Source organism: Dasypus novemcinctus, chromosome 10 (assembly GCF_030445035.2).
Source record: "Dasypus novemcinctus isolate mDasNov1 chromosome 10, mDasNov1.1.hap2, whole genome shotgun sequence".
Lineage (NCBI taxonomy): Eukaryota > Metazoa > Chordata > Mammalia > Cingulata > Dasypodidae > Dasypus > Dasypus novemcinctus.
The window spans coordinates 91,642,556-91,656,233 of record NC_080682.1 but is presented as its reverse complement, the minus strand read 5'-3'; the positions used below and the strand labels follow the sequence as shown (position 1 = coordinate 91,656,233).

At 36.6% G+C, this 13,678-nt stretch overlaps 1 pseudogene; it reads left to right on the top strand.

The window, feature by feature from the left end:
- The first annotated feature begins 7,733 nt into the window (after positions 1-7,733).
- On the top strand, positions 7,734-8,681 carry LOC101419712 (olfactory receptor 56A3-like; annotated as a pseudogene).
- The last annotated feature ends 4,997 nt before the right edge of the window (positions 8,682-13,678 follow it).

Here is a 13,678-nt window from a genome sequence, read left to right as displayed (position 1 = left end):
AAAAAAACTGATTCTAAAGTTTGTATCGAAACACAAAAGATCCAGAAGAGTCAACACAAACAGGTACAATAGTGATTCCAGGAACAGTTCTGCCCAAATATAGTCAACTAATCTTTGAAAAAAGAGCAAAGGCAGTACAATGGAGAAAGGACAGTCTGTTTACAAATGGTACGGAAATATCTGGAAATACACATACAAAATAATGACTTTACACACAGACCTTAAACATTTCTCAAATATTATTTCAAAATGTGTCATAAACCAAAATGCAAAATGCAAAATTATCCAACTTCTAGAAGATAATAGAGGAGAAAATCTAAGTGACCATTTCATGATGGTTTTTTTGATACAACGCCTAAAATATGATCCATGAAGCAACAATTGATAAGTTTAACTTCATTAAAATTAAAAACTTCTGTGAACAGAAGGAAAAGACAAGCCACAGATTGGGAAAAATATTTACAAAACACAAATATGACCAAGATCCAAAACATAAAAAGTATTCTTAAAAGTCAACAATAAGGAAACAATCTAAAGAAAGAAAAATAGTCAGAAAACCTGAACAGACACAAAGAAGCTATACAGAAGGCAAATACACATACGAAAAGCTGTTCAACATCATATATTATTAAGGAATTACAAATTAAAGCAAAAATGAGATACTACTAGACACCTATTCAAATGGGTAAAATCAAAAACATTGACAACTCCAAATGCTGTCAAGGATGTAGGGCAACAGGAATACTCATCCACTGCTGGTGGCTATACAAAATGGTACAGACACTTTGGAAGACAGAACGGTAGTTTCTTACAAAGCTATAACCAGGCTTTACCATGATCTAGCAATCTTGCTCCTAGGTAGTAATCCAAATGAATTGAAAACTTATGCACACAAAAAGCTGCGCATGACTGTTTATAGAAGTTCTTTTCATAATTACCAAAAATTGGAATCAACCATGATGTCCTACAGAAGGGAATGGATAAACAAACTGTGGTATATCCATACAATGGAATATTATTCAGCAATAAAAAGGGATGCACTATTAAGCCACACACACACACACACACACACACACACACAAAACCATGGAGGAAACTAAAATGCACATTTCCAAGTGAAAGAAGATAATCTGAAAAAATCATACCATGTGATACTAAGAATATGACATTTTGGGAAAAGCAAAACCACAAAGATGGCAAAATGAGCAGTCATTCAGAATGTAATGGGAGAGGGAGGGAAGGATGAATAGATGGAGCACAGGGTGGTTTAGGGCAATGAAACTATTCTATATGATAGTATAATGGTGGATACATGACATTGCACATTTTTCAAAACAAATTGAACTGGAAAAGACAAAGAGTGAACCCTAGTGTAAACTGTGTACTTTAGTTAATAATAATGGATCACTACTGGCTCATCAATTGTATCAAATGTACCACACTAATGCAAGACATAATAACATGAGAAACTGCATGCAGGATGAGGGGAGAAGGGTGTTGCTACATTGGGAACAAAGCAAGACCCCAATAATATGGGACTATTCTTGGGAACAAGACTTCTGATAAGTGAGAAAGCAGGACTGGATGGTGGGACAGTTGTACTGTGAGGCAGTTTCCTCAGAGACCTATACCAATTATGCAGATATTTTTCTAACTTGTCCCATTTGAGGTAGGGAACCAGGACTCTATACTTCCACATCAACCCATCTTTGGACAAATGCTGCTCAGCAGGAGATGTTATGTTGAACAAGGTAGATCCCTTTCAGAGAAAGTCTTGGGAAGAGACTCAGCTGTGAGGTGCCCAAGACAATATTCCTGTGGAAGGAGTTCCTTGGTTTTGAAGAGGTATTTAGGTGGCTCACCACAACATCCACTATACTACAAAGAAAGAGAATCAGATTGACACTGAACATCTCAATAAAAACAATAGATTTTTAAAAAATGAAATAAGATCATCAATGCATTCAGAAAAAAAAATTAAATTTAAATTTTTTTCACCTATATTGCTTTTTAAGTATGAAGGTGAATTAAAGATATTCTTCTCAAAATAATGCTTGCGATAAGATGCAATCACAAAGTTCTTTGAAATGACATTTAGAAAAAGTAATTCACTAAAGTAATTCCAGGAGCTGGTGTAGCTCAGTGGCTGAGTGCCTGCTTTGCATGTATAAGGTCCCTGGGGTCAATCCCTGGTACCAGCTATTTTTTTAAAAAGTAATCCCAGTTAGGAAGAAGGAGTTTTGATACACAGAAACAGCAAATATCTGGTGTTTATTGTTAACCATAAAATCAATAAACTATGATTACAATAAAAAGATATTGCAATTTAAATCTGGATGAAAACTAGATATTGCTAATATAAATACCAAAGGTGTGAAAGGCAATAGGAACCCATGAAAGATGAAGCTTGTGAAGTTCTTAAGACACAGGAAAACATTGAAAGGGAAAAAACATTATTTTTAAAATATTTCAACCATCAAAAGAAATTTTATTCTGCTAAAGAAATACAGGAAAGAAAGGCAGAGTAATAAAATTGACAGAAAATACCTTCAGTGCTACAGTAAATTATAGTTCATGTATATGGGTTAAACTCAATGTGGAATGAAATAAAAGGTAAAAATATTTAACAACTTGCTATCTATGAGGGATATAAATTATTCACTGAAATTGAAAATGAGATAGGCATACACATAAAAGGTCAAGTGGCAATTTTAAAATGATCAAAAATATTATGAAGGACAAAAGTTAAGTTTACATATCACAGTTGTCAATATGGCCACATATTCATTGCTAATCCTATCATAAATCACTGAAGTTCAGTTTCCCTCCTCATAAATGAGGACTGGCTTTAGTGACCTTCTTATAACCAAGAGAATGTGGAAATTATGTGTAGTTATGAAATATATGTTGAAAGCATAAATAAAGCATAAACTAAACTTCTAATATATAATTTAAATAGTACTCAAAGTAGCAGGGATTAGTACATTTTACAAAGTAATAGAAATGTAAAGGTTATTGCATTTATGAAACTTAAATCAAATACACCAAAGATGGGTCCGAAGCAGAGCCATGCATGTATGAGAACTTGGTATATAATAAAATTAGCATCTCAAATCAGTAGAGAAAACATCAATTATTTCTCCCTACATGAAGGAAAATCAAGTTAGATCAATATTTATCATTATAAATGGGACTGACATTAAAAATATTTGAGAAATGCTATAGCACCTCCACCAACCATTCAGAAGATATTCAGGTCCTACCACTGGAGCTAGGCACTAAAGGGTGGACCTCTGCCAGGCATTAACTCATGACCTTTTGAATAAAGAGGAGATCTGGAAGATAGCAGGAGAGCAAGTGACTTAAAGAGGAAAAAAATCGGGGACTCAGAGCAGAGGATAATTATAAAACTAAACTACTATTTCAGGATATTCATAGCTGGTATGACTATAGCAGTGTCCACTAACCGAACATCAGTCCTGACTCATGACTCTACAAAGCATAAATACATGTAAATGCACCAGTATAAAAGATAAAACAAAAAGGTTTCTAAAAGAAAAACTAAAACAAGCTACTTTTCTGACCTTGTGGAATATTTCACAAAAGTTACCCCAAAAGAAAATATAAGAGAGCAATAAAGACTTTGACTTCAACAAATTAAAAGATTTTCAAAATAATGGATACCCTGTAACAAACTTACAGATACATAACAGGATGGAGGACAACTAGCAATATCTAGATTAAGAGAGTAATACTAACAATAAGCAAGATTTTGTATGTGTCAAGAAAAACAAATATTACTAAAAGAAAAAGAAGGGCGGAGCATGTAATAAGGAAAAAAAAAAAAGGCAAACCAGTCTAAGAAGAATGCCCAGTTTTCAGAAGAAAATAAAACTAAAATATTGACATACCATTTTGTACCCAACAAGGTTTCCAAAAACAAGATAATACCAATTTGTGGAAAGGATGGGGGGAAAAAAGAAATTTTATGTACTTATAGTAGAATTTGGTAGACATTTTTAAAAGAAATTTGGTTTTCCCTTGTAAAATATAATATGTTTATGACCCATGACTCAGAAAACTCATTTCTAGATATACTTCTTCCTGAAAAAAGGTGTAAAACTATACTGACATTATTAGTATTTTGGTAACAATAAATTACACTTCACCTGGATGCTGTGTATTTAAGTAAAAGGCATATAATAGAATATTCAACAGACTTCAAAAGTATTAAATTTGATAAAATGCAGAGATTTTTAAAATATAGTGCTGGTAGAAAATAAAACATATTAATGACCAGATGACATTTTTGGTAAATTACATACAAATACATTCTCCTATAAATAAATATATATCTAAATAAGCTTGCTGAAGATTAGAAAACATTGTAAAACACTAGGTTTTATGCTTTCAGAATGAAAAGGAAATAGCAAACGTCTTGAGATATGCAGAATAAAAAGGGGAAAAAATGAAGCACATATGGCCTTGAATAAATTGGTAATAGTTTACAATGTAAGGTCTGTCAATAATTCACATGAGGTACAAAATTAAAATGAGAATTAAAGGAAGAAATCATGTTCCTAAACTGATATTCAGCTATATATAAACATCATTTTAAATCTCTCACTACAGCATAAATTGCTTTAGGAGCTCTCTCTCTAAAAAACAATATATTTTCTCAGGAAGAGTTTGTTCAGTTTTTCTTACATTTTATCCCTATAATGCTATGATAAGAGTTATAAGTTAGCATCAATCCACTTCATGGCATAATTTGGGCCTATACAATAATCATGTGCGGGAAGCCCATAAGGATCTCTGAGTGAGATTAAAGGACCTGGAAGACAGCGAGTGATTATGATTGTGAGTGTAAATGAATGCATATGTGAGATCCCTTATTAGGAGACTGAATTACTGCCTCTGGACACACAGCCAATGTAGTGTCTCCAAAGGCCGTTTACCAGGGGACCTTCCCATCAGAGAGAAATTCATTCCTTTCTCCCATCTGTCTGCCTCTCTGTGCCAGTAAGGTTTTTAGGCACAAAGGAGTAGGCATGAAGAAGTTCCCAAAAGGCAGGGTCCCTGAGGCTCTAAGGTTATAACAGCCCTGGTTCCTTCAAGAGCTACCCAGAGCTCCAGCATCAGTGAAAGCAGACCTCATGCTTCACATCCTCTGTAAGTGAGTCTGAGAAGGGAAACCTGAAGAGGGGGCCTGAAGGGTGGGTGGACCAAGATAAGGAGGCCCTCACTCTCCCATTAAGACCTGTGTTCCTTTCTAATCCTGAGTCAGTGGTGCTGAACTAGTCTGAACAGAGAGGGCAGAAGACTCAGCCTCCTATCTCAGGGTAAGAGGCATATGAAGGGCCTGTGTTCTGGACCTTTCATCCTTTTGGTGGTGCAAGGGAGGCCGAGAAGCAAGAATTTGTCTGTGGTATCTTCCAGGTACCAGAGAACTGGAAACTGTGTCATGTTGAGAAAACTTGTGGTTTTCAACAATGAATATGAAAATCTAAGGGACTTAGAACTAAAACTCTACCTACAAATTCTAGATCAAGGGAAAAGAATTTAATTCAGTTTATGTAACCTCAAATGTTGGGGAAAAAGTCCAGAGTTGGCACACAGTGGGGTCCATGACATAGTCCAGTAGATTTCAGATCAATCTAAAATATTTCTAAATGTTAGTACACTCAAAGCAGATAAATATGCCCAGAAAAGCTATGGTCTACCTGTCCCTAGATGCACTTAACAAAGTCTGAAAGGATACTGGGGAGAGTTGTTTTACTATTTGTCTGGACTATGTTGTTATATGATCCCATCTACTTCTTAAAACTGTGCTTCTCTAGTGACAGTCTGTGGGCCTATCTTGAAGTCTGTGGCAAAGCTTGGGCTCCAGGGTGCCTGCTTCAATCTCTGAACTTCACCTTCCCTGACTTTCTCATCATATCCTTGACTAGAACCAGAAACAATTAGCTCTAATATTCAGCCCTTGCGCTGCCACTGGGAAACTCTAATTGCAAACCAAGACTGAAAGGGAAAAGGTGAAGGACATATTTGTTTTCAGGTGTTTTATCTCCAGGAATGAGTAGGACTTCAATGATTGTTGAATAATTATGGATTCAAGAACTTGAAGGAACCTTAAAGAGATAAGAAAAAGATAGCAGAAGAGCTATGTACTATGTAAAAGAAGTAAGATTATCCTTCTATGTCCTCTTCAGAAATATCATTCTAATGCTATAAATAATTATCTCAATGCCCTGCAGGAAGCAAAAACCAGTCTGCTTCCTCTGGGCTTCCCCATGGGTACTCATGCCTTGACCAACAGTTCTTCCACTGGTCTGTACCCTCCAAAGGTCATTTCAAGATTCTCAGTGCTACCAGTCAGGAAATAACAAAATAAGTCAGAGGATCTGGCTATAGAAATAGTTTTTGTAATCTTTATTGAATCCTTAACTGGCAAACCCAAGAAAAACTAAGAAGAGACCCAGTACAAAAGTGGACAAAGGAGCAGAGGGGAGCAGGAGTTAGAATTACAAGTGGGAAAAAATAGGGGTTTACAGCCTTCTAGAAAAAATGCCTTCATGATTGTTATTAGGAGAAGAAAACATATAAAACAAAATGGCAGAGGAGATACGTATTTCTAGATCAGCAAGGTGACACATGATTCAGGTGTATTCATAATGATGCAAAGCTTGAAAAAAGCATGTTGAATTTGATTCCACATTTGATCTCTGCCAGTTAAATTGGGGAAAAGAGACAATCACTGAAACACAGTACACACATGAAAAAGTTGTTAAAGTAGTCACTTGTCCCACATTCCTCACAATATTATGAGTCACAAATAATATATTTAAAATTCATCCTGAATTGCCAAAGTCATTACTAATACACCTATTACTAACTAAAGAAAATGAACTGGAGGATAATCTAAATCTCTCCCAAAGGACAAGGGAGGAAGGACCATCCCTTACAGACACTGGCTGCACAGAACCCTTGCTTTAGGAAATGGAGGATTAGGATGAGAGAGGAAGGAACCTGGGAGAGAGGGCCTATCTTCTCTCCTTTGGCAGAGGTCCCAGTTACTGCGAGGGCCTCTCTGATGTGGAAGATTGATTCTGTGAGTTGAAGCTTTTTGATGCTGGAAGATTTTGATGTTGGAGTTTTTATTTGGAGCCCTGGGAAGTAAGCACACAGAGGAAAGAGAAGCAAGCCCTGGGAAGAGAGGACCTGAGCCAGAAGAACACAGAGGAATAGAGATGGCTCCTTAGGCACGGCAGAAACTCCAGGGAGAGACACAGCTGTTTGCCTGATAGTGTACAGCTGACCTTATGGAGAGAGGCAAAGTTAGTTAACTTCTATTTTTTCTAAAAATTCCTTTTATTTGGTAAGTATGTGCTCGGACACTGATAGAGTGCCTGCCTCCATATAGGAGGTCCAGTGTTCAGTACCCAGGGCCTCCTGACCCATGTGATGACCTGGTCCACATGCAGTGCTGTCATGTGCAAGAAGTATATAACAATTTAAAATCCCCAATTAAAGCAAATTTGATACAGTTGAAACTCACAATGGGGGTGGCATGGGGACTAGGGACAATTCTTCGTGTCCCTTCTTATGTCAGAATCCATAAGAAGTTGCCCCAATTACATCTCAAATTGTTCCATCTTCGCATATCTTTTAGTCAGTTGGTAACTTTGATGCTAATTTTACAGATCGCTAGAAGAAAGCATGCCAGAAAGACTATGACAGCATACTGAAATGATAGCATCCCTGCTGAGATTTCAGTCTTCCTCCTGAACTGTTTTGTCAAGTCCCACAGCTGGCAGCTCTGGCTCTCCCTGCCCCTTGGCCTCCTCTTCCTCCTGGCCATGGGAGCCAATACCACCCTCCTGATCACCATCTGGCTGGAGGCCTCTCTGCACGAGCCCATGTACTACCTGCTCAGCCTTCTCTCCATGGTGGACATTGTGGCCTGTCTCGCTGTTATTCCAAAGGTCCTGGCCATCTTCTGGTTTGATCTCAGGTCCATTAGCTTCTCTGCCTGCTTCCTCCAAATGTTCATCATGAATTGCTTCATGGCCATGGAGTCTTGCACATTTTTGGTCATGGCCTATGACCGCTATGTAGCCATCTGCCACCCACTGAGGTACCCATCCATCATCACTGATCAATTTTTAGCCAAAGCTATTGTTTTCATTCTGGGCAGGAATGTCATTATAGCCATGCCCATCCCTTTTCTCTCAGCACGACTTCATTACTGCGGAAGAAATGTCATTGAGAACTGCATCTGTGCCAATATGTCTGTCTCCAGGCTCTCCTCTGACAACATCACTATCAATCGCCTTTACCAATTTGCAGGAGGCTGGACCCTGCTAGGGTCTGACCTCATACTTATCTTTCTCTCTTACACCTTCATACTGAAAGCTGTGCTGAGACTCAGGGCAGAGAGAGCTGTGACCAAGGCCCTAAGTACCTGCGGCTCCCACTTCATTCTCATTCTCTTCTTCAGCACCATCCTCCTGGTCTTCGTCCTCACTCATGTGGCTAAAAAGAAGGTCTCCCCTGATGTGCCAGTCCTGCTCAATGTCCTCCACCTTGTCATCCCTGCAGCCCTCAACCCCATCGTTTATGGGGTGCGAACACAGGAAATCAAGGAAGGACTCCAGAGACTACTGAAGAAAGGGTGGTGACCAAGGCAACTGCAACTAGGTCTCTGCATTCCTAAAGTAGGATAATTTATGAATACGTATCACAGGTAGCCTGCCATGCATAGCTCTGAGCTGTAATCTCAAATGTCTTCTAATGTTTCAAGGTTTTTGCGTGTTTGTTTCCTTGTTTTTCAGTCTTCCTTCTGGAATCTCTTTGATTCTGCCTCTTTTTCTTATGTTTATAATCCTATTTATATCATCCAAATTACTGAGATTCATGAGCACAGGCTCTAAAGTGAGAATTTTGTTCCCTAAAATACGAGTGTGTATTTTTCATGAATTTTATATTTCTGACAAAATCAACTGTGTGTATTTTGTGGTTGTGTTGTGTGCAAGGTGTTTTCATTCTTATATACAGAGAAGGGAATATATTGGAGAAAAAGCCATAGAGGTTGAATTTCATCCTAAAATACAGAAGGTTGCTACTGAACTGAAAATAAGTCATCGTTCTTCAAACTCCAATCACATAAATTTCTCCTCCCTCTCACTTTCTCCCTCCCACCCTGTACCCACCAACATCATTAAAGTAATAGGTTTGTCAAATGCAATATACAGAGGTTAAGATTTTTGCCTTTATTGCTCATGTGTAACAATAAGCAAAGAGTTTAGATTTCAGGGACTCTTAAATACTACCCTCCAATGTTGTCTAGTGTTTGGCCATTTATCTTTTAGATACAGAGCATCATAGTTTACCTTATGTGAATATACTTCTGCTCTTGAGTCAAAGACTTTTTAGTACAGTAATATATGATCTAATAATATTACTAAAATATAAAATAACCTAGCTAAACATTATTTGCTTCTTAATTGGACAGTTTCCGAGCACTCACTGTGTCCTGGGCACTCTGTTAGCTCTTAAGGACACACAGATAATTAGAACATTTTTGTTGCTTTCAGGAGCTCAAAATATGCTAATGAGGAATACAAATCAATTAGTTCTTATAATGTGTTATTCTCACCTGAAAGGGATGAGGAATGGAATAAGGTATATGTTTTTGCCGTGTAGCGGTTTGATATTATTTATGTATTTCTATAAGAGATATTGATTATGTTTGTAAACTGGTCTGTTCCTCTGGGCATGATACCCTTTTATTTAAATTCAAAGGCTTTACAGTCTACTTGATTAAATCAAGATTAGGGCTTTGATTCAACCACGTCATTAGGGCAAGCGGGATTGAGTCCTGACCCAATTTGGTGGGCTATATAAACAGATGTTCAATCAAGAACATAGAAGTAGATGCACAGAGAATATACACAGAGGAAGAGAGAGAGTTCCACAGACAAGGCAGAGGTCCTGGGAAGAGAGACATGCCATTCACCTGATAGTTTATAGCCCTCCTGCCTATAGCTGAGATAGGAAGCAGCTGGGACCACAGAGCCTTAAGAGGGAAGAGGGCGGCTGAACCTTTACCTGCCTTCTTGGGTCAACACATGGTAACAGACTTTGAGCGAGCAAATACCTCTTATGGTACCTTGAGTTGGACTCTTTAGGGCCTTGTAACTGTAAGATTTACCCAAAATAAATGCCTGTTATAAAACCAACACATTTCTGGTGCTTTCCATCAGCACCCCTTTGGCTGACTAATATATGCAGTAAGATAGCTGGTATAGTAAAAAAAGCACTGAATGTAACATTAGACAGTCTGGGTTGTAGACCTTGAACAATTATGAAAAATCAATTAATTAAATTTATGCCCTCATTTGACTCAGCTACTCAATTGCTACTTGAAGTCTAAATAATTTATTTATAACATCCTTTTAATCTAAGCATTTGTGTCTCAAAGACAACCTATAGGCATGTGTTATTTTGTTTCAACCGTGGAAGGAAAAACTCTCTAATATCAACATTGTCCAATACCAGTACTGTTAACAAAGTCTGGGATTTTCAGACTTAACTGAAAACATATGAACATTTCCATTATATTCTTGGCTTACATATGGTTCTATTCTGCTAAGCTTTGTCCACTTCTTCAGCTGACAGTGATAAAAATAAATAAGTCGGCATTTCATTTCTCTCCTCCTGAATAACTATGAACTACTACTTGAAAAACAAGCATTCACTTACATCAACAAAAAGCAATAATTAAAGCACATACACCTTATTCAAGAACATTCCATTTCTCAAAAATAAAAAAAGAATCTGCCAGTATCCAAGTAGGTTCAGACTAGGAACAAATAAATCTTTTTTTTTTTAATTTTTTATTCATTTTTTTAAAAATATTACATTCAAAAAATATGAAGTCCCATTCAACCCCACTGTCCCCACCCCCCACTCCTCCCACTGCAACACTCTCTCCCATCATCATGACACATCCATTGCACCTGGTAAGTACATCTCTGGGCATTGTTGCACCCCATAGTCAATGGTCCACATCGTAGCCCACACTCTCCCACGTTCCATCCAGTGGGCCCTGGGGGGATCTACAGTGTCCCGTAGTTGTCCGTGAAGCACCACCCAGGACAACTCCAAGTCCCGAAAACGCCTCCCCATCTCATCTCTTCCTCCCATTCCCTGCACCCAGTAGCCACCATGGCCACCCTTCCCACACCAATGCCACATTTTCTCTGTGGACATTGGATTGGTTGTGTCCATTGCATATCTATGTCAAGTGGGGACTTAGATTCCACATGGATACTGGATGCAATCCTCCTGCTTTCAGTTGTAGGCACTCTAGGCTCCATGGTGTGGTGGTTGGGCCCTTCTTTGGAGCTGGTGTTTCTGCGTGATGGAACTGGACTCAGATGGGATCTCTTTTCACACGTCTTTCATGCTACTTTACTGGAATTGTAGTTGGTGCTGGGTTTTAAGATATATTTAGGGGATTTGAATCTCTGGACTGACAATATGATAGCCAGGCCCTGAGCCTCAACAGACTTCAACTCCTACACTCTGATTTATTGGACTTACCCCACTCAGCTAACATGGATTTGAAGAAGGTCAACCACCACACCATGGAGCCTAGAGTGCCTACAAATAGATCTTTTTCTTACCATAAAATCTCATTTTTTAAGACATTTCTATAAAAGAAGAATGGCCTAGCTCAAAAGGTACATAACTAAGTATCAACAGAGGGTCTTATAAATGCAAAGATATAATAGACCTCTAGGGTAAATGTAAACCACTGATTCTTAGGTAATATTTTAAAAGTCTGTAAGTTTAATAATGTTGTATATTAACAGCCACTCATCAAGGAACCAAAAATTGGGGGGACTAGATTTTTCCAGGGTCAAATTGCTTCTATAACAAAGACCAGATCTTACCAATAAACTGTTGGCAAATAACATCAGATGGAAAATCGATATATTGTGAGACTGAGAGCACATACTCCACCTGCCAGCACTAACAAAAGTTTACACAGCCTTGCATTTTAAAACAGAGGGGTAAATCTTCATATTTCCTTTCTCAAAGATCTGTATTTTTTGTTTACATTCAACTTGTAAATATTTATGGTCCACATAAAGGCAATTTTGGCAGACATTAATTTGATCAAGAAGGTGAATATATTTGCAATAGATATATCTCAATAAAATATTTCATTGATTAGGATTTCCTCTAGAACAGTGCTGTCCTATAGAAATATAACATAAGTCACACATTTAATATTAGATGTTTTAGAAGCCACATTAAAGGGTAAAATGAAGCAAGTAAAATTAATTTTAATAATATATTTTATTTAATCTAATATTCAAAATACCATCCCAACCCATAATAAGTATAAGAAAATTATTGAAATATTTTGCATTTTTTCATACTAATGAAATCCAGTGTCTATATTTGCATTTTCATTGTATTATAATTTGGACTATCCACATTCCATTTTCCAAATTAGCTGCATTCTTGAAAAACAATTTTTAAAATGAATAATTTATGATGGCCTGTTTTATCATTAATTTTTACTAAGCTTTAGAGATATTTTAAAAAGCCAAAAATACCCCATTAAAGGAAAAGAATTGTATATCATCCTGAACACTTACTACAGTGCATACTTTCTTTAGACTGTAGTAAGTAAAAAATATGTGCTTTAAATTCTAGGAGAAAAACTCAAAAGACAAGCAAGAGTATACATTTAAAACTTTGACTAATCAACGAGAAGGAAGGAAAAATAATGTAAAATATATGAAGCAAATAGAAAAATGAAAAATAAGAGAATAATTGTTAAACAACCACTACTTCAGATAAATGAGTGAAATATTCCAAATAAGATATTAAAACTGTCAGATTGAATATATATTTATTGCATGCAAAAGAAACACTTTAAACATAAGGAACCAGAATGGTAAAAAATGAAAGAATGAAAAAAATATATATCATGATAACACTACCCAACAGAGTTAGTATCTATACTAACCTGATTAATCAAGACATGAAGAAGAAAGATGCATTACTACAGATAAAGATGTATATTTCATAATAATGAAGTGATTAATAAGTAGCAAATAAAGCTTCAATTAAAATGGCTCAAAACTGATAGAAACAAAGGAAGAAATGAATCCAAAATCATGGTGGAACCCTTCAGCATACCTCTCTTAAGAGTTGTGGTAGCCAGCAGAATTTTTAAAAACATTACAGATTTAAAAGTTCAAAACAACTTAATTAATAAACTTAACCCAATGGATATGTAGAAAACATTCACCTAATAACAAAAGAATTCAGAATTTTTTCAATTACACATAAAACATTTATTAAAGCCAACTACTAAATGCAGAAACATAAAAAGACCTCCACAAATTTCAAATTATTGAAATTATTAAGAATAGCTTTATGACCACAATGGACTCAAACTATAAATCAAAAATAATGTGTCTAGAAAAACCATACTTCGTTAAAATTAAATATTACACAGCTAAGCAATCTGTGAGCCAAATATAAAATAAAAAGTAGAAAGTATTTGAACTGAATGATAATGAATATACAACATATGCAACCATCATATAGGATATAGAAAAATGAGGACATAGAAATAAATGTATAGCCTAAA